The following is a 22401-nucleotide window of genomic DNA, read 5'->3' as shown; positions in this document are numbered from 1 at the left end:
ATAACAGAAAATATTCTGACCAGTATATGTGTCATTATAATATTTAGATTTTTATTTTTTAACATTGTTCTGCTAGACTTGATTGCAGCATTTGATACTATAGATCATGATATTCATATAAACCAGCTTAGCCAGTGGTTAGAGCTTTCAGGGATTGCCTTAGGCTGGTTTAAATTATATATAACTGGAAGGAAATTCTTTTGTCAGTTATGGCGAATGTGCATCAAAAATACATGATATTCTATATAGTGTACTGCAGGGATCAATTTTGGGACCATTATTATTTTCACTCTACATGCTTCCGTTAGGCCAGATAATTTAAAAAAGTAATGTAAATTACCACAGCTATGCTGATGACACACAGATCTATTTTTCCATTGTGTGTGATGACCATTGCCTTACTATAACAGAATGGATGAATATTAATTCATTAAATTAAACAAGGCAACAACAGAATTGTTAGTTATTGACAGCAATAAACAAAATGAGAATCTTAAAAACAAAATTAATCATCTGACCCTGTTAAGAAAAATTAATACATGCATTTGTATTTAGCTGAATAGATTACTGCAATGCTCTTAGGACTACCTAAAAAGGACATAATTCACTACAGCTTGTCCAGAATGCAGCAGCAAGAAATTTAACCAAAAGTAAAAATATGAGCATATATTCCCAATACTTGTATCTTTACATTAACTACCACATTAGATTTTAAAATACTTCTTCTTCGTATATATGTTGTCACAAAACAACTCTATATAATTGCAAAGGTTTTGGGGCAGCCACCCTTATATTATATTCTGGCTGTAAAAAGGTTGAAATAAAGCAAAGTTCAAAACAGAACTGAATATGTGAATGTAAGATGGCGGTTTTAAAGGCCCCAAGAGGAAATGATGTAATTTATGCCGGAAACAGAAGTGACATCATCATAAGCGCAGAGACAGGAAGTGACATCATCAGAGCTTCCAGAAACGCAAGTGACATCATCAGAGGCGCCGGTACCTTGCAGGCTTTCCCAGGAATGGTCTGCAAGGAACTGGGAGAGACAGTCAGCACATTTCGTCACCCCCAGTCTGATGTACAATTACAGTTACTCAAGCCCTTTAGCTGCATCCTATTCGCACGTGTGTGACAATGTCTTTAAACAATCTTGCCCCTATGTACATTTCAGAGTGCCTGTTTGATTATGTACCAAATTGCAGTGATAGATCTGCAAATTCTGGTTTGCTTGTTCTTGCTAGATCTCTGCATAAAACAACTGGTGAGGCAGCTTTCTGTTCTTATGCATCTAAAAATTGGAAGGATTTACCAATAGAAATATGCCAGGCTAAATTTGTGGAACATTTCAAAAAAATTCTAAAATCACTTTTTTTAAAAATCTGGCTTTCCAGTAATTATAATATAGTGATACACGTTTAGCTCTTCGATGTGTTAATAAGTACCCAACATAAATCCATTTCTTATTTTATGTTTTTTGTATCCTATCCTGAATGATGGCTCTATGTGCCACCCACATGTACTGAAAGTGCTCTATTCTGCAGTCACCTGGGGCCTCATGCATAACACTGTGCATAGAATTCACACTAAAACATGGCGTAAGGACAAAAGCGGAAATGTTCGTACACACAAAAAAATCCAGATGAATAAATCTGTGCGAACGCCATCTTCCACATTCTTCCGCTCCATAAATCCCGGTCAGCGTGAAAAGTAACACACGTTTATGTGCCTGCTGCCCCACCCCAACTCTTCCCAGAATCACACCTCTTTGAATATGCAAATGAATATAAATAGCCCTTAAACTCAGTGTTCTGTGAAAAGGCAATGGCAAAAGCACGGGGGAAAACGGAAGACTACCAAGTGGAGGCAAGGAAAAACGTACTATTTGTTGGTTTAAACAGTGGTATAAACAACAAAAGGAATTTGATTGAGTAACATAGAGTGTCGGAGAAACTCAAAAGCTCAAGTTCACAAAGTCGCACAGTGCCCGAAATAAAAAAGAATTTGTCAGATATCAAAGTTGCCGTGAAAAGGCGAGTCGTAGCCCACTGTCTGAGTGTCATATGAAAGCTTATTAGGGTACAGAGAAAAGAAAAAAAAATAGGGACACAGTGAGAAAAAAGCTCAAAATGTCAATTTTAGTCTCTAAATTTCCACTTTAATTACATAGTTTATTTTGTCACTAAAGTAGAAACTTCATCTTTAAATCGTTTAATTTACTAGTTTCTCAAATACCATCATAACCAAAGTAGCACGCTAAATGCTTTGTTTTGTATTTGATCTTCTATGTGTTTATGTGTGTGAATCACTACGTGCTTCTTAAACAGGCTTTCTCTTCCTCTAACAGGACACATAATCCATTACATTCATGATATTACAGCTCTCTGAATAATTAAAATACTGAGATGTATACTTGATATCATTTTCATGATGATAGGAGTTAAAGCAGGTTATTAAACATGGGAACACAGTGGCGCAGTGACAGTGACGAGCTGGCGCCCTGTCCAGAGACTGCCTCACGTAAGATGCTTGCTGTGCCATGCGTGTCCTTCAATGAAATAATTTATTGCAGCAGTACTGTCTCTTTCAAATGTACTAACCCCCAATTCCTGTCCTTCCTTTTCTTTCTCCAAGTAACCAGTCGCCACACAATTAGCTCTGTAATAGATGTTAAGCCATCTGTAAGCTTAGAATGCCGATTCTTCAAAACATTTAAGGAACATTGAAATATCTTCATAGTACATGTTTGATTATTCAATCCATCTATCCTTCCAGTGTTGCGCCAGCCCCAGCAAGAATACAGTGCGAGGCAGAAACAATCCCTGAACTAGGTAGCGCTGCAACACCGTGTCCTCACATGTTTAATTATTAAAAATATAGATTATTTAAATGATGTTAACATTTTATCTCTATAATGTAATAAACATATTTTGCTGCATTTCAACTTAAAAATGATATCGTCATCATATGTAAATACGCGCTTTATAAAGTGGCTCAGGTTGTGCAATATTATAACTATTGCAAGTTTACAGTGAGGTAATTATACTAATAAGTACAAACAGTTCTACAAGGATCACTTGATGGACTGATTAAGTGCATTTATAGTTCTTGGGATGAAACTGTTTCTGAACTGCGAGGTCAGTACAGGAAAGGCTCTGAAGCGTTTGTCGTATGAGAGCAGTTCAAATACCGCATAGCTGTTTCCAAGCAGCTGCTGTACACGCAGATACAGTGGGATAAATACTCTGAGTGGTGTATTGAGAGGAACCACACTAAAGCAGCTATGGTATTTGGAAAAGTTTGGCCATTCTGTGGATACATTATATTGTTACAGGTTAATTACAATCAGATGCCTTAAGCTAATAATCAATATGCGGTTAATTTCAGTTTAATTGATAAAGCCACGTCAGAGATGTGGATCTAAAAAAGAAAGGGAAACCACACTGGAACAAAAGCACTGCTTTGACACTGGGTGGCGCCAGTTTGCAAAACCAAGTGGAGAACCTTTGTACTCCAAGCATTCAGCGGCCGTGAAAATGTGCATGGCTTGACGGCAAGTTTAGGTTTTATACTTCGCGATTTGACCGTGGAAATGGGAGTACGCAACATTTTTGATTGTACGCAATGTTTATACATAAGGCCCCTGGGTTACTGAAGGAAATGAGGACTTGGATACCTTTGTCATTGACTGTGCCAACTGTATGAACTATGCCCAGTGAAGGGTGGGTGACCAGCTGGCCTAGGTCATTCTGACTTTCATGATGCAGAAAAAGATTACCATTAGACCTGACTATTTGATTTGCTCACTTCTGCGTTCCGACCATCACCCTCCAGAGTTTTGTTTTTCTATTATAGCCCACTGTAGGAATATTTTGTTTTCTTCTCAAATAATCACATTCAGGAATTAAGAACTCCATTTGCATCCTAAATCAACCAAAACTGCTAAGGACTGTTTTATTTACTTTTGTATCTTTTCATTAACTTTAATAAGATCAACCTGTTTCTACTCAATGAGTTGCCATGTACAAATGTCTAGGTAAAATGTAGATATATGCTGTATATATTTTTTTATATATTGTGGAAATATCACAAAAAAAAGAAACTCCACAAAAATAAGGTTTTGGGGACCGTCCCCATATATTGTCCTATGGACAAAAATAAAGCCAAAATAACGATGTAAATGATCAAAAGTACTGTATTGTAGCATTTGACAAAGTTTATGAGACAAGATGGCGTTTTTATACAAAATGAATTATGGGAACAGGAAATGGTTGGCAGGAACCGGAAGTGAAGTCATTCATAATGGTCGGATGTGACGTTATGGCAGCTATTTTGGAACCCGGAAATGGAGGTGATTATTATTCTTTGGTTTTCCTGTAGAGAGATGAAGAGATTCAAGTAAGTACCACGTGACAACCCCTCGTCTCGCGATATTTCACTCACCTTTAGGCTTTTTGACTGCCTCCTAATCGCACGTGTGTAACATGACCCCCCCTCAGAACCTGCACCGAGAGGTCGTGGGCACAGGAGAGAGCATCCGCGTTGGCCTGCAAGGAACCTTTACGATAAACAACACTAAAACGATAAAGTTGAAGGTCCAAAAACCACCTAGTGACACGGTAAAGGGACATACACTGTAGAGCAGCATGATCCATCACAAGAGTAAATTCCCGTCCCAATAGGTAGTACCTTAACTGTGTGATAGTCCAGTTAATCGCCAAGGGTTCTCGCTCCACCGCGGCATACCTGGTCTCCCTGTCCAGAAGTTTCCGGCTGAGATACATGATGGGGTGTACAGCACCGTTGACGCTTTGGCTCATCCGATGTCCGATGCATCGGTCTGGAGTATGAAAGGAAAAGAAAAATTAGGAGATTTCAAAACAGGTGCTGACGTAAGGGCCAATTTTAAGTCACTGAATGCATTATCAGCCTTATCATCCCATACCACTTTTAAAGGTGCTCTTTTCTTTGTTAAATTAGATAAGAGCATCGCAATTTCAGAGAAACGAGGTACAAAACTGTGATAGTATCCCGCTAAGCCCATAAATGCTTGAACCTGCCTCTTAGTCATCGGACGGGGCCAATTTATGATGGCATCAATTTTGGAACATTGTGGTTTAACAGTGCCCCACCCACCAGGTAGCCTAAATATTTGGCTTCTCTTAATCCAAAAAAACATTTTTTTGGATTAATGCGAAGTCCCGCTTGTGCCAGTGTGGAGAGCACTGTTTTAACCTGCAATACATGTTCCTTCCATGTGTCGGAATAAATGACTACGTCATCCAGGTAGGCAGCACTAAATGAATTGTGGGGCTGTAGCAATGTATCTACCAGACGTTGAAAAGTTGCTGGCGCCCCGTGCAAGCCAAAAGGAAGAACCGTGTTTTGCCAATGTCCACTTGGTGTACTAAAAAGCGTTTTTTTCTTTAGCGGATGCCATTAAGGGAATTTTCCAATACCCTTTAGTCTTGTCGAGAGTAGTTAGGAATTGAGCGTCAAATTTAGAGACCTGATTAAGTCATCAAAAGTCATTACAAAACCTCCACAACCCATCTGGTTTAGGAACTAAGACAATTGGACTAGACCAAGGGCTATAACTTTCTTTAATAAACCCTAATTCCAACATTCATCTAATTTCCAACTCCACTTCCACTTTCTTTGTCTCCAGGAGCCTATAAGGTCTTTCTCTGACAATTACCCCCGGGTCAGTAATAATGTCAAGCTCAATCAGAGCAGTCCGTCCTGGTAGCTTGTTTACAACTTCCGGTACTGACAGGATAGCCAGTTCTAGGTCCTGTTTTTGTTCCAGGGTCAAATCAGGTCCGAAATTAAGGCGAGAGTGTGACATGAATAGGGAACGAGGCTTGCCGGAGGAGGGATCAATTTCCCTGTCCTTCCACGGCTTCAGCAAATTTATATGATATACTTGCTCACTCAGTCGACGATTTGGTTGTTTAACCAAATAATCTACGAGTCCTTTTCTTTCCTTAATTTCGTAAGGGCCTTGCCAATGTGCCAACAATTTACAGTGGGAAGTTGGAACAAGCACCATTGCATGATCACCTGGGACTGTGTTGCTTGAGCTTTCTCCAAATTCTCTTTTAGTATAGGTCTAATTTTTTCCAATCTATTGCATAATTGCAATATATAATATATATATATATAATATATTCAAGTATATTTGAGGTAGGAAGGACCTCATCTTCCCAACCTTCTTTTAACATGTCCAATAGCCCACGGGGTTGTCTTCCATATAATAATTCAAACGGAGAAACACCGGTAGAGGCCTGTGAGACTCCCCGATAGGCAAACAATACGAGAGGAAGTAACTGATCCCAGTTTCTCCCATCCTCATTAACTACTTTACGTAACATCTGTTTTAATGTTTGAATAAATTATTCTACCAACTTGTCTGTTTAGGGGTGATAGACTGATGTTTTCAGATGTTTTATTCTGAGTAATTTAGCTATCTCCCTAAACGTCTCTGAAGTGAAAGGAGCCCCTTGGTCCATCACATGCTCTTTGGGGATCCTTACACGTGCGAATATTCCTACTAATTCCTGTGCAATGTTTTTCGAAGTAGCTGAGCACAAGGGAACAGCTTCTGGAAATCGAGTGGCATAGTCTACTAGAACTAAAATATATTTAAAGCCTTTTAACAAGGGTTCTAATGGTCCTACGAGGTCAATACTGACTCGTTCAAATGGTACATCAATAAGGGGAAGGGGAACAAGAGGAGCTCGGTCCCTCCTAGGAATCTGACGAAGTTGGTATTCGGGACACGAAGCGCAAAATCGTTGGACCTCCTCATTAATTCCCAGCCAATAAAATTGGAGCTTTATTCTCTCCAATGTTTTTTCAGAGTCCAAATGGGCTCCTAGAAGGTGAGCATGCGCTACTTCACACACTTGTCACTGATAAGTGCGCGGTACTAGCAGCAATGCTCTCACTTCACCCCCGTGTTCTGCCACTCATAACAATAGTTCATTTTTTATTACAAAGAAAGGCATCGGTGGCATGGGATCTAGGGTTGTATGATCCTCGGTAGAAAATATTGCATTCCTCGCAAATTTTAAGGAATCGTCGTTCCATTGCTTTCTTTTAAAAGAAGAAGGGGTAATTAGAAATTGGGCCGATAAATTTTGAATAGGGTCTCTATTGACCTCAGTGGGAGGCGCTTCTGCCACCACATCCTCTGCGTTAACTGTAATAGCTCCCGCAGAGGATGTACACGCCGTGGTGGCAGTCAGAGTAGAAGAACTCTCCATTATTAAGCCCAAATTCTTTCCAGGAGCAGTTACGTTTTTACCGCTGTTAATTTCTTTCCAATCTCTCCCTAATATGACAGGAAATGGGGGATCCGGTAGTACTGCCATGGTCATTTTAGTCATAACATGATCCACAGAAATCATACAGTTAGCAGTCTTATGATACCGGACATCCCCATTAATACATCTTAGGTTAGTTTTTATTTTAAGCCACTGTCGCGGTAAAACGAATTGGGAAGTAACAATGCAAATGTTACTACCGGAAACGAACATTGCCCTTACCTTCCGGCCATTTATAATAAATGCACCTGTATAAGGAAGAGACAAAGGGTTAATCACAGTGGCACAATACCTTTCTCCCTTTACCAGTGAGCAATCCATGGGCTCGTTAGTGCAATTTGGGGACAGACGATCAACCTCCCCACACTTGAAACAGCGGGGAAGGCTGAACTGTCTGTCCCTTTTTTATGGATGGCAGGCTCGGGATTTACAAGCCGCCTAGTGACGTTCAGCAACCTTGATCAAGGTGTCCATGTTTTCAAAGTTTTGCTTCCGGATTTGCTGAGCGATATTATCAGGGAGGGCATGAATGAAGGTCTCACATACAAGTAGCTCGGCCATCCTGTGGGAGTTGTTTATATCGGGCCTTAGCCAATGACAAACCTTACTCCATGCCTCGAATGCCTGTGTTCTTAAAGGCCGTTCGGGATCAAACTGCCACTCCATCCATTCCCTCGCCTGCTGTTCCGGAGATATGCTGTAGCGTTTAAACACCTCAGTTTTCAGAACTTCATAGTCTGTGGCCTGCTCCTCAGTTATATCGTAATAAGCCATCTGCGTTATCCCTTTCAGGTAGGGGGCCAGTAGGTACGCCCATTCCGACCTCGGCCATGTGTTCCGCTTTGCGGTTCACTCAAAAACCAAAAAATAAGTTTCTATATCATCGTTCTCCATTAAATATGTTAATTGGGTCTGTAATGACCAAGCGGCCTCCGTGCGTGCTGCGGCTGCAGTGCGAACCATGGACTCGGCTAGCTGTGTCCGAGTTTCACCCATCTGCACTTTTAAAGTACATAGCTCGCCCATGATCGTTGAAAGCACGGTGTTGAGGTCCTGCTCTTCTGTCATCTTCAAAAAAGCAAATCCTGCTGGCTATGCCAATTGTGGAAATATCATTATCACAAAAAATCACAAACAAATAGAAACTCCACAAAAATAAAGTTTTGGGGACCATCCCCGTATATTGTCCTATGGACAAAAATAAAGCCAAAATAGCGATGAAAATGATCAAAAGTACTGTAGTGTAGCATTTGACAAAGTTTATGAGACAAGATGCCGTTTTTATACAAAATGAATTATGGAAACAGGAAATGGTTGGCAGGAACCGGAAGTGAAGTCATTTGTAATGGCCGAATGTGATGTCATGTCAGGCCGCCGGAAGTGATGTTATGGTGGCCATTTTGTAACCCGGAAATGGAGGTGATTATTTTTCTTCAGTTTTCCTGTTGAGAGACGAAGAAGTTCAGGTAAGTACCACATGACAACCCTTCGTCTCACGATATTTCACTCACCTTTAGGCTTTTTGACTGCCTCCTAATCGCACGTGTGTGACAATATATATTAATTAGATCTGGTTGTTCTATTGTCATCCGTAATCAATAAATATTTTAATTAGAAAACATTTTTCTGATAAGATTGAAGGCTTGTTTTGAGCATTTGTGGTTAATTTTTGCTTAACAATACCTGCTTGATTTTATATTCAGTATACTTACATTTATTAGAAATTATCGAAGTATTAATTAATGTTAATAATTCAAGTAAATGTTGAAAAAAAGTTTTTGTTGATTAATCTATGGAAAGCACCTTGAGTTGTATGTAAATTTATGATAAGGTGCTATATAAATAAAATGAAATAAAACTGCCATCACATTGACAACTGCATCAAGAAATTATCCACTGTCTTCAGGTTGTGCAGTAGACAAAGTGGGGTTCACTAATAAATACGGTAGATGGAGCTTCATTGGAAAATTCTAAAACTTTACTTTTAATAATATTGTAACAGTGATTACTGACAAATTTCTACAATCTGGAGATGCTTTCTTAAGGTTTAGTCTAATGATGGAATTATATGGATGGAAAATGTAAGTATGTGTTTTCTAACCATCTTTACCTTCAAGAATCTATGCCTACTTGAATAAGAGTTACTGTATAATGACTTAAAAAGTTTAATGTAATACGAATACAAAAGAAGGAAAATGTCTTGGGGAAATCGGAAGTGGTGGAGCTTTCTTCTGAGTAACCCATTGCATTAAAAAGGATTATGTGTTGTCTTCCTCAGCAGGAATTACAGAAGGAGCGCAGCATTTCAAATTGTTTCAAGAAGTAGGAGTCTGTGCTGGAAGACCACTATAACTGAGGAAATCCCCTTTTATACATCACATAGAAAATGTACGCCTTTAATATTTAATGATAATCAGATCAGCAGAGAAGGAAGATGATGCCTAGTAGGGATACTCTCATAGTGTATTGGACAGTGTCCTGTGGAATTAGTTGATATTATTTTTAAAATGGACAATGTTTCCATTTGAAATGAACTGTGGAAGATATAAACTTTACTTGCAGTAAGGAGACCTGGGTTTGCTTTCTGGGTCCTCCCTGCGAAGAGTTTGCATTCTCCCTGTGTCTGCGTGGGTTTCCTCCGAGTGCTCTGGTTTTCTCCCACAGTCCAAAGACATCCAGGTTAGGTGCATTGGCGATCCTAAATTGTCCCTAGTGTGTGCTTGGTGTGTGTGTGTGTGTGCCCTGCAGTGGGCTGGCACCCTTCCCGGTATTTGTTCCTGCCTTGTGCCCTGCGTTGGCTGGGATTAGCTCCAGCAGACCCCCATGAACTTGTGTTAGGATATAGCAGGTTGGAGAATGACTGACTAACTGACATTTTTGTAGTATACTTAACAATTTACAATATATTAATAAAGGCTGTCGTTTTTTAACTCCGTTGGAATCACTATTTCTTTTACTGAATCAGCACACAATTTAGGTGTTATCTTTGACACTAGCATGTCATTTAAAACATGCATTACAACACTATTCAAAACAGTTTTTTTCCATCTTTAAAATGTTGGAAAATGGAGGTGTTTTTCAAATGTGCAGAATACTGAGAAATTAATTCATGAATTTATTTCTAGTAGGATTGACTGCTGCGCTCTGTTATTCACTGGGTGTTCTAATCATTCTTTATGCAGATTTTAGTTAATTCTGCTGTGGCAAATTTTATAATTCCAGTTCTCAAGTTCTTACTCTGGCTCCTGGTTAAGCTTGGGGCTGATTTCAAAATCCTCCTTTTAAAATGTAAAGCTATAAATATCCAAGACATTGCTTAGTTGTCTGAACTTATCATTACTTACTAACCAAGGTGCACATTGAAATCTCAAGATGGCAGCCTACTTATGATTCCAAGAATTAATAAAACAACAGTGGGTGGTTGAGCTTTTAGTTACAGGGCCCCAAAGCTGTGGAAAGATCTGCCTGCTAATTTAAAAAATACCCCTTTAGTCTCAGATTTTAAATCCAGGCTGACTCACTAGTTTATTGTAGCATACCCTGAATAGAGCTGCTGATTAACTGTACATACTGCATTTCTGTTTGTTAATCACTTGTATAGAAATATAAGTAATGCAATATTAATAAACTGTTACTAACCCTCCTCGATTCTATTTTTCTTCTCAGTATCTTAATATGGCACTTGGTGCCACTGCTGTACTTCCAAGCTGTTCTCTTTCTTAAGGAAAAGACATCAAAGATACTGGGAGCACTGGAATCATCAGATGGAAAGATTCCCTCATCAGATTGTACAACCAGCACTATCGAATTCCCTGAAGTGGATAGGCAGCTTATTGGTCAAGGTGTCCAGGATTTTGACTGTGTCTGACTTTGTCTTTGACTTTCAACTCAACTGTCTGTAGTTTATCATTTAATTAATGAAGAGATATTTTGGGGTTCTATTTATAATAATCCATTTCTATTTAGTTTTCTGTGTATTTTAACAAATCTGTCTCTTAATATGTACTAATTTTGTATTTAATAATTAGTGTTTTCTGTATTTAACTATACTGCTATATTTTACCTGAGAATTTGTTCACATTGCTGTGCATCTGCACTCAGTGAAGAGTGCTATATAATAATATGTTTTACTGCATTGTATTGTATAATAATTATGGATCTGTTTTAGTTATATTAGAACATCTGAAAAGTCTAGACAAGAACAGGACATTCAGCCCAACAAGGCTTGCCAGTCCTAACCACTTAATTCTTCTAAAATAACATCAACTCTAGTTTTGAAAGTATCTAATGTTCTACTGTCTACCACACTACTTGGTAGCTTATTCTATGTGTCCATGGTTGTCTGTGTAAGAAATACCTACTAATATTTGTGTGAAATTTACTGTTAACAAGTTTCCAACTATGTCTCCGTGTTCTTGATGAACTCATTTTAAAATAACAGCATTGATACACTGTACTAATTCCCTTCATAATTGTAAACACTTCAATCATGTCTCTTCTTAATTTTCTTTTGCTTAAACTGAAAAGGCTCAGCTCTTTTAATCTTAGTTTATAATTAACCCCCTGTAGCCCTGGAATCAGCCTAGTTACTCTTATCTGGACTTTTTCCATTGCTTCTATGTCCTCTTTGTAACCTGGAGACCAAAACTGTAGACAGTTCTCAAGATGAGGTCTCACCAGTGAGTTGTAAAGCTTAAATATAACCTCCTTGGACTTATATGCTGCACATTGTGCTATATAACCTAACATTCTGTTAGCTTTCTTAATGGCTTTTAAACACTCTCTGGCAGTTCATAGTGTTGAATCCACTAAGACTCCTAAATCCTTCTCATAAGGTCTACTTTTGATTTTCAGACCTCCCATTGTTAATTCAAACATGACATTTTTACTTCCTATATGTAATATTTTACATTTACTTACATTAAATTTCATCTTCCAGCCTGTATGCTGTCCAAGTCCTTCTGTAAGGAGTCAATGGATTGTAGATTATCTGCCAATCCGCCTGCAAACTTAATTAGCTTGTTATTTATATTCCTATCCAAATCATTTACATATTGTAAAAATAGCAGCGTCCCTGGCACTGATCCTTGTGGAACACCATTTGTAACATTGGCCAAGCCTGATGAGGTTCTTGACATCATAACCCTCTGTTTCCCGGATCTGAGATAATTTCACACCCATCTACACGCTACATCCTTTACTCCCACGACTTTTAATTTGATCCCCAACCTCTCATGTGGCACTTTATCAAATACTTTCTAAAAGTCAAGATAAATAATATATGCTCCACATATCCTTTGGTTGCTTCCTCATAGAATTCCAGCATGTTAGTAAAAAATTACCTCCCTCACCTGAACCAATGCAGACTGTTCAGTAACACTCCTGTTTTTGCCAAGTTTTGCTTAATTTTACCCTTAATAATTTCTTCCATTTAATTTTACCTGCAGTGCACGTTAAGCTTACTGGCCTATAGCTGCTTGAATTTGCCCAGTCACCCTTTTTATATAATAGATGATATTTGCAATTTATTTGCCATTTTCCATATGTTTAAATAATGGATGGAAGGAGATTAAGGATGGTTGATTAGCCTGACAAAACTTATTGTTTATATTTATATACTAGCAATGGTACCTGTCAATTTAAAAATATTTTCTATCTCTTGTCCTACATATTACTTCAGTGCCTTTCCTCTGTACATCTCTTCATTGGTGGTCCCTCTCTTGAGTACATTCCTGTAAATGCCTGCTTCTCAGACTCTGTCATTGCTTTTGAGGCAACTTTCTCACTTCCTGTCCGGTTTTGTAATTTTCATCTTTAAAGGCGACTCTATCAGTGTGCTCCTTTACTCATCCTTGTGCGTTTCACACTCACACTTTCTCTTTCATTATGTCACGAAAGCCACCCAGACCTTCAGATTGTTCTGAGGGTCTGAGAAACTGGTCACAAACACCTTAGTGTTTTACTATATGTACAGTATATAGAGTCGATAGTTTTTGGCTGTACTTAGTCCAGAATGGGTTAAGGTCAGGTGGTTAGCAAGCTCATCACAATGTTCTAGTAATGTTTTAGTACTTTTATTTAATTAATTCCTAGGGAAGCATAATGCACAAAATGTATCGTGTTTGGTTGGAAAAATCTTAAAACAAATTACTTGAAATGTACTATTTATGATTTGAGTTATAAACATTTGCCTTCAAAAAGCATGCTAAGATTTAAGCCTTAAACAAATGGGGAAAAATTATACTTTTCATCTTTCCTCAATGGATTTCAAAGCTAGTGAATCCTAAAAATCTGCTGAACAAGACATGTCACTTTGTGTAAGCTGTTTTCCTGTTGTGTGAAATGACAATCAGGTTCATTTGTATAGTGCCATTCTCCAGTGTACCAAAGTCATTTATAAAAAGATAAAGGCCTCTACAAAAGAACATACCTACAACTTTGTTTAACACTAGAATTACCAGAGCCTACGAAAAAACTCGTAAATCCGTCCCACCTTAAATCGCGTCTTAAAGCCGTTTGCACCTCTCCGCCAGAGTCCTTTGTCATCTAAATGTGCTGATAAACAAAAACTACTAGCAGCCAGCTATTCCATCCCCCCACCGACTTAGAATGAACTTCTCTCCTAGCTCAAGCCTTGCCTTGATTTGATTACCTGGGATTGAAGTGGAGTTTTACAGTGGAAATAATTCTAGCGTTATTTGGAATACACGCATTTCATGTGTGTTCCATTTCTATAGTAGGCTGTGCAAACACATTTTTAAAACAGAAACGTTTTTCATATTCTAATAGTAAATGACAAAATGTAGGCATAAACTATATAATGTATGAAGCCTGAAGTCCATATATCAAAGAAACACTTTCACAAAAGGTACAAATAAGAGAACACGTGCGCTTTTCTTCAAAAAAAATATAACTGCACAAAAAAAAAGCCACGTTAGCATGCCACATTGACACTCTTACCACAACCGCCACGGTGGCGTAATGGTATCAGCTCCTGACTGGTGATCAGAGGGTGGCGAGTTCGATCCCGCACGGCTCCACTTCGAGAAATGAACTGCTCTCATTCTTACAATTTTAGAATAACAACATAAATTTGATTTCAGTCTGTAACAGCCGGTGTAACTTATGATACTGGTAAAGGTTAGCTTTTTTTTTTTTTTTTTTTTTTTAATTCACTTTTCATTCTCGCGCTATAGGTCTGCAGTGTATCACGATGCATACTACCGCCCCCCCCCCTTCCCCCCCAAAAGGGTTCTGACACACAAACGCTGGCGAAGCTGCCTTCTTCGTATCTCACCGTCACTTGAAATCAGCAGTTCTTAGCTGCTTATCAATCCATACAACCCCATCTGACACAGCTGTTTTCACATAAATAAAAGTGTACTTTTATTCAAGACTATAACCGAAGAATAAAGAAAGCAAGTTACAGTTGGTGGTTGATACGACAGCGTGCGTGGTGCAATGCTAAGAACTGCTGATTTCCGATCCGTGCTGTATAAAATCATCACATTCAAATATTAAAAGTTCCCACACACCCAAGGTCCGCCATTCCTACATTTACGACATGTGTACTTGTTGCAGTGTACACACCTCTCTGTGCTATGGTTCCTATTACAGTGAATGAGCACCTGACACTGTACTTTCTTCTCTGGGGGAAGCTGAGGTCTTAGAATGAAAAGTGAATTAAAAAAAAAAAAAAAGAAAAAAAAGCTAACCTTTACCAGTATCATAAGTTACACCGGCTGTTACAGACTGAAATCAAATTTATGTTGTTATTCTAAAATTGTAAGAATGAGAGCAGTTCATTTCTCGAAGTGGAGCCGTGCGGGATCGAACTCGCCACCCTCTGATCCCCAGTCAGGAGCTGATACCATTATGCCACCGCAGCGGTTGTGGTAAGAGTGTCAATGTGGCATGCTAACGTGGCTTTTTTTTTTGTGCAGTTATATTTTTTTTGAAGAAAAGCGCACGTGTTCTCTTATTTGTACCTTTTGTGAAAGTGTTTCTTTGATATATGGACTTCAGGCTTCATACGTTATATAGTTTATGCCTACATTTTGTCATTTACTATTAGAATATGAAAAACGTTTCTGTTTTAAAAATGTGTTTGCACAGCCTACTATAGAAATGGAACACACGTGAAATGCGTGTATTCCAAATAACGCTAGAATTATTTCCACTGTAAAACTCCACTTCAATCCCAGGTAATCAAATCAAGGCAAGGCTTGAGCTAGGAGAGAAGTTCATTCTAAGTCGGTGGGGGGATGGAATAGCTGGCTGCTAGTAGTTTTTGTTTATCAGCACATTTAGATGACAAAGGACTCTGGCGGAGAGGTGCAAACGGATTTAAGACGCGATTTAAGGTGGGACGGATTTACGAGTTTTTTCGTAGGCTCTGGTAATTCTAGTGTTAAGGGCCACCTTATGCATCTCCTGGGAATTTTCCTCTGCATGTATCAAAATACAGCAGATATATCCAATTGCAACTGCACAGAATGGCTGTCAACAAACATTTTTCCTTTTGTTAACAAGACAAAGATGTCCCTTGGGTGTTAAATCTGGGGCCTTCCCACTCCATATTTTTTTAATGATGCTGCATGAACATTTTCCTTTTATATACTGTTGAGAGAAGCATGTGTTAAAAAAAGGTTTAATGGAGTGTTTGTCTGGCTTATATGTTGAAATATTAATATCAGATTTAAATTCATATTTCATAATTTTAGACTTAATATCTACAATATAGGGAAAAGTTGCAGGTGTCTATAACCTATACTGGGAGATAGTAGGTACACTGTAGCAGATATATTAGATGGTATGCTAAGCAAAAGTTGAGGCTTAATAAATAAAGGCTTTATTGTTTTGTGCTTGTGGTACCCTGTGTAGTTGGAGTTGGCACCATGCTACACTCTGGGCCCTTGTAGTTCATGAACCAACCAGATTGACGGTAAGTGGATTGGAAGACATGGTCATCTGAAAATAAATGGTGAAAAAAAGTGTTTTTTATTTACAGATGCTCCCACAAAAACAGAAAAAATGTGCAAAAATGAAAATCTAAAATCAGTAAGAGTGTCATTAATTCAAATTTACTCAATTATGACACACAAAGAAAAACAAAAATGTCATCCAATAAATATATACAAAAAAACAAAACAGTTCCCCTTGCTTTCTCCTAATAACAAAATCAGATAAGGGAGGAAAACAATACAACTGTACAAATAAAGATGAATAAATGTTATGTGCCAAAGTGAAAAAGAAAATTCTTCTTCTGTTTGCCCCTTGCAAAGCAAAAGTTATTCAGAGGTAAGGAAGCAAATCAAAAGACTTTTTATAATACTAATAACAAACAAAACAACATTGTCAAAGTCTCCTGTTCTCAATTCTAGGGCTTTGCCTTTTTCCTCACCTGTATTCTTGACAATGCCATTGCTCTGAAGGTTGCCAGACACTCAACCCAGTCAATTAGGATGACCTCTAGTGTCCATCCACCAGTTTTATATGTCAAGATGGATTGTGACGTCCAATCCCCATCGACGTCTCATTGTTTCTCCACCCGCACTGCACTTCCCGGTCTCCCAGAACTTGCTTACTAAGTGCAGCATCTGGCAGCGCACTTCCCCATAAGCAACTATTCTCCAAGAATTGGACGTGCGCACCGCAAGCAAGTGATTCCATATTGCTGTGAAGCCGCATCCATTCCAGAGATACAATGTACCTCCTATTCCTTCAAAGTAAGTGTGCCACTTTCATAACTGCTATTTAAAACAATAATTGGGCTATAAACAGCTTAAACTGTGGCAGGTTTCTAATCACCTTAATACATGGGGCACCTCACCACAATGTTTAATAGAGGTGAGGTTGAAAAAAAATGGGAGAAGAAACTCTTAAAGTGAATACAAATAACAAATCATAGTCTGTATAGAGAACCTACTTTGTAAACATGACTTGATTTGACATATATTTATTAATATTAAGAAGAGTAGGGGGCACTCATATATTGACTTTGCCCCCAAAATAAGGCTAATGAAGCTGTCACCAATGGATGGGACATTGTGAGCATACAACTGGACAACTGATAGGCTGATTATGAGACACAAGTAACTTGAGATTTTTTCATGGAGTTTTTTTATAGTCAGGTCATTAAGTATTTGGACAGTGACACAATTATACAATACTAGCCAACCCGCGGCGTAGCATACGCCGCATAATTATGTATTGATGGGTGAACACTTCCTGAACGACACAGTTGTCCAAATGGGGTGGGTTTGTGGATATCACTGTGAGTGAATGAAAAGATGGACCTCTGGAGAGAGCAACATACAATTGTCCATGACTGAAAGGGGGATCGTCTGTGACAATAGAGGCCACTCTGGTGAAAGTTACTTCGTCGGTAGGGATAAGTTTCAGCACTTGTTCATTAAGGTGTAGCGAGTCTTCGTTGTTGACGCTTAATATAGCTTGCATACTGAGTTGTTCCGGAGTCACAGTTGAGAAAGACTTTTTTAATGTCTTTTAAGCACAGGGAAAAAAATTAACATGTGAAACATCCGTAATGTAATAAGCCACCAAGAAAAGTAACACTTGCATTAATGCATGCTACGATCCGATCGCTGTAAACAGAAGTGAAAACAAAATTGAGCCCGGTGCATTCTTTAACTGCCTTGTAGCGCAGTGGTAGTGTTGCTGCTTTGCAGTAAGGAGACTGTGGAAGATTTTGGGTTCGCTTCCCAGTTTCTCCCTGTGTGAATAGCGCTTTGAATACTGAAAACACCGGTATATCAATGTAATGAAGTATTATTATTCTTATGCATCCAGCACTCGCTCTCTCTCGCGCGCGCCTGTATGTGTGTGTGTGTCGCTCGCTCGCTGCACGTATTCCTGCAGGCATACCAGTAAGTGAATGAAAAGATGGAACTCTGGAGAGAGCAACATACAACTGTCCGTGACTGAAAACTGGTTTTGGCAGATACATGCACATCTTTTTGAAAGTTTGGCCCTGTGCCTTATTAATTGTCATCGCAAAGGCAAATCTAACAGGAAATTGTTTTCGTGTTAAAGTAAAAGGCAAATTATCCGTGACAAACTGTTTAACACGCTGCATACCAACCCGCGGCGTAGTATACGGCGCATAATCACGCCGCTTTTTTAATGTTTTTTAAGCAGAGGGAAAAAATGAACATTTGCAAAATCCGTAACGCTGCTTTCCATCCATCCATCCATCCATTGTCTCCTGCTTATCCGAGGTCGGGTCGCGGGGGCAGCAGCTTGAGCAGAGATGCCCAGACTTCCCTCTCCCCGGCCACTTCTTCTAGCTCTTCCGGGAGAATCCCAAGGCGTTCCCAGGCCAGTCGAGAGACATAGTCCCTCCATCGTGTCCTGGGTCTTCCCTGGGGCCTCCTCCCGGTTGGACGTGCCTGGAACACCTCACCAGGGAGGCGTCCAGGAGGCATCCTGATCAGATGCCCGAGCCACCTCATCTGACTCCTCTCGATGCGGAGGAGCAGCGGCTCTACTCTGAGCCCCTCCCGGATGACTGAGCTTCTCACCCTATCTTTAAGGGAAAGCCCAGACCAGACACCCTGCTTGTATTCGCGATCTCGTTCTTTCGGTCACTACCCATAGCTCATGACCATAGGTGAGGGTAGGAACATAGATCGACTGGTAAATTGAGAGCTTCGCCTTGCGGCTCAGCTCCTTTTTCACCACGACAGACCGATGCAACGCCCGCATTACTGCGGATGCCGCACCGATCCGCCTGTCGATCTCACGCTCCATTCTTCCCTCACTCGTGAACAAGACCCCGAGATACTTGAACTCCTCCACTTGGGGCAGGATCTCGCTACCAACCCTGAGAGGGCACTCCACCCTTTTCCGGTTGAGGACCATGGTCTCGGATTTGGAGGTGCTGATTCTCATCCCAGCCGCTTCACACTCGGCTGCGAACCGATCCAGAGAGAGCTGAAGATCATGGCCTGATGAAGCAAACAGGACAACATCATCTGCAAAAAGCAGTGACCCAATCCTGAGCCCACCAAACCGGACCCCCTCAACACCCTGGCTGCACCTAGAAATTCTGTCCATAAAAGTTATAAAACGCTGCTTTCAGTAAGTACAATGCACACACATTTAATTTGTCGGCCACTTTTTGCTAGCCGTCTTTTCTGGTTTGGGCTGCTTTTGCAGTGTTACCGCATGTGCATATTAAATCTTGAAATCCTTCGAGTAATTAATTAACTAACTAACACCCACCCACCCAGCTTGTGAGAAAAAAATGTGCCCGTTCTTTCATCATTTTGTTGCAGCCTATCAAAGACTTGCTGATCATGTTTTCTAGACTCAATATACATTGGCTTTTCACTCAGCGCGGGGGCGCGCATTCATCTCAGATTATTACATCCTGCTAGACTAATCTGCTACACGGCTGCGTTTGAAAAACCAACTTATCCCTGATGAGTTTCACCGGTATTAATGATTAGGAATCTGGTTGGAACAAAACCCTGCATCCACAGGGGTTCACCAGGACCGAGTTTGGGAAACACTGCTGAACACAGACGAAACCGACTCAGGTGAGGAGTTGGGGCGGGCAAAGTGGTTGTAGCTATTGATTATTCAGTGTTGTTTGCCTGGGTGTCTGATCTGCTCGACAGGATCATAAATAAAAGGAAAACAATGTGAAGGCAATGTCACAGGTGATCCTGTGGTATAGCGGGTCCACAGCTCCCCTTCAAAAGGCCATTTTTAAATAAATAATCATCGCACTCACAGCGTAGCGAGGGGTGTGGAAATGTGGCTGAAACGGTTTCCGGGTGGAGTCGTGCTGCGGGCATTTCTCCCCTGTGCAGTGTGCGAGCGAGTGAGGAGAGAGAGAAAGCTGGTACATTAGAGTGAGCGAGAGCAGGCTCGAAGGAAATGTGTTCCTGTGGTATAGCGGGTCCATAGCTCCCCTTCAAAAGGCAATTTTTAATCAGGTGACTGACAGTAGTGGAGTCAGGCACAGAGAAGGTCAGCTGATGAGAGAGCATCTTGACTGTTGCAGGGCCTGCATCGTTGAAGCAGGTGAGACGCTAATGAAAAAGAGGCACAGGGCTTATTGGTTTTTAAAGACTGCTTCCTTCATTGTGTTTTAACCTCAGTTTTAAAGGATTGCACGGCTCTCTCTCTCGGGCTACCCGTGTGTGCCTCTGTCTCTCTCTGGCGCTACCTGTGTGTGTGCGCGGCTCTCTCTCTGGCGCTACCTGTGTGTGTGCGCGGCTCTCTCTCTCGCGTTGCCTGTGTGTATGCCTCTGTCTCTCTCTGGCGCTGCCTGTGTGTGTGTGCGGCTCTCTCTCTCACGCTGCCTGTGTGTGTGCCTCTGTCTCTCTCTGGCGCTGCCTGTGTGTGTGCGCGGCTCTCTCTCTCACGCTGCCTGTGTGTGTGCCTCTGTCTCTCTCTGGCGCTGCCTCTGTGTGAACCAAGGTTCCACTGAGGTTGACTAATGAAAAGTCAACGTGGCTCAGAGCTGCATGTAGACTGTGGCACAGACAAGCAGAAATTACGGCATGTTTTCCGAGTCGTCGCGTCCGAGTTGGTGGGCGTGGCTCTGCGAGTTTTCGTCGTATCCAATGGTCTAAGAGTTGGTGGGCGTGGCTCCTTCCTGCGTGTGCCATTGGCGTCTTACTTGTCGGCGGTTTAGTGAATCCACGCCCCTTCTGGCGTGCTTTCTATGGGTGGCTACTTGTCGGCGGCTTAGTGAATTATATATATAGATAATACAATTTATTTTTTGTATAGCCCAATATCACACAAGAAGTGCAGCAATGGGCTTTAACAGGCCCTGCCTCTTGACAGCCCCCCAGCCTTGACTCTCTAAGAAGATAAGAAAAAACTCCCAAAAAAACCCTTGTAGGGAAAAAATGGAAGAAACCTTGGGAAAGGCAGTTCAAAGAGAGACCCCTTTCCAGGTAGGTTGGGCGTGCAGTGGGTGTCAAAAAGAAAGGGGTCAATACAATACAGTACAATACACAGAACATAACAAATCCTCAATACAGTATAAAATCATCATAATGTTGTCAATTATCATAATGTTGGCTCTGTACACCACCACAATCGATCTGAAATAAAACAATCATTATGTGATTGAAGTGTAGACTTTCAGCTTTAATTTAAGGGGTTCACCAAAAATATTGTATGAGCTGTTTCGGAATGACAGCCTAAATGAATGTATATTATGTACTATTGAACTACTTTAACTCTTTTAGGGCTAATTTTTTTTTGTTTCTTTTCTCCCAGGGCTGAATATTTTTCCAAAAACTAATTTTTTTTAAAAAAAGAACACAAAGCAATTGAAATCAACAAAAAATATTTACTTTTGACAAATGTTACTGTCTTGCATGTTGTATGAGCCTGCATACTCTATGATTTCACATACATATCACATACATTTTACACAGCAAATTCCTGCAAAGTCTGATCTCGCTCAAAGCAGCCAGTTTCAGTCATTGCCACATTGCACTGCTTACAATATGTGTTGCTTTGGTGCCTACTTTTCAATTGTCTGTTGCTGCACTTTCTCACATATATTGTTAGTGTGTACTATAGAGAGACAAGTCACCCGTTTGCCATCGTGCCATGCCACTGCCACCAAGTTTTCTGCCCGCATGAAAACCGTATTGTCACCTCTTTTCATCTTCAGCCTGTCTGGCTTCAACTGTGAAGCCATGTGTATCCTGTTCACCCTCACTGTGCCACAAGCTCCAATTCCTCTGCTCTGTAGCTCCATGAACAATTCTGGGCATGTATAAAAATTGTCCAAATGTACACAACATGACCCAAATGTTCATAGCCCTGAAGCAGCTCCAGCACAACCTGACTTGTCAAGGGACAGTTCTCTCTTTGAAAGAAATACTTTCCTGTATATGTGATTACTTTCAGGCAGAAACCAGTGTTTGCTTCTGCCAGTACAAAATCCTTTATGCCATACTTTGTGGGCTTTTCTGGCATATATTTGCAGAAAAAAAGGTGTCCCTTTTATTTTATCATAGGTTCATGCACAGACAAATCACAGCCAGGCTGATAAAATTGTTTCTATGTTGGTTCCACA

Source organism: Erpetoichthys calabaricus, chromosome 3 (genome assembly GCF_900747795.2).
Source record: "Erpetoichthys calabaricus chromosome 3, fErpCal1.3, whole genome shotgun sequence".
In the NCBI taxonomy this organism is placed as follows: domain Eukaryota; kingdom Metazoa; phylum Chordata; class Cladistia; order Polypteriformes; family Polypteridae; genus Erpetoichthys; species Erpetoichthys calabaricus.
Note: the sequence above shows the minus strand (reverse complement) of the source record.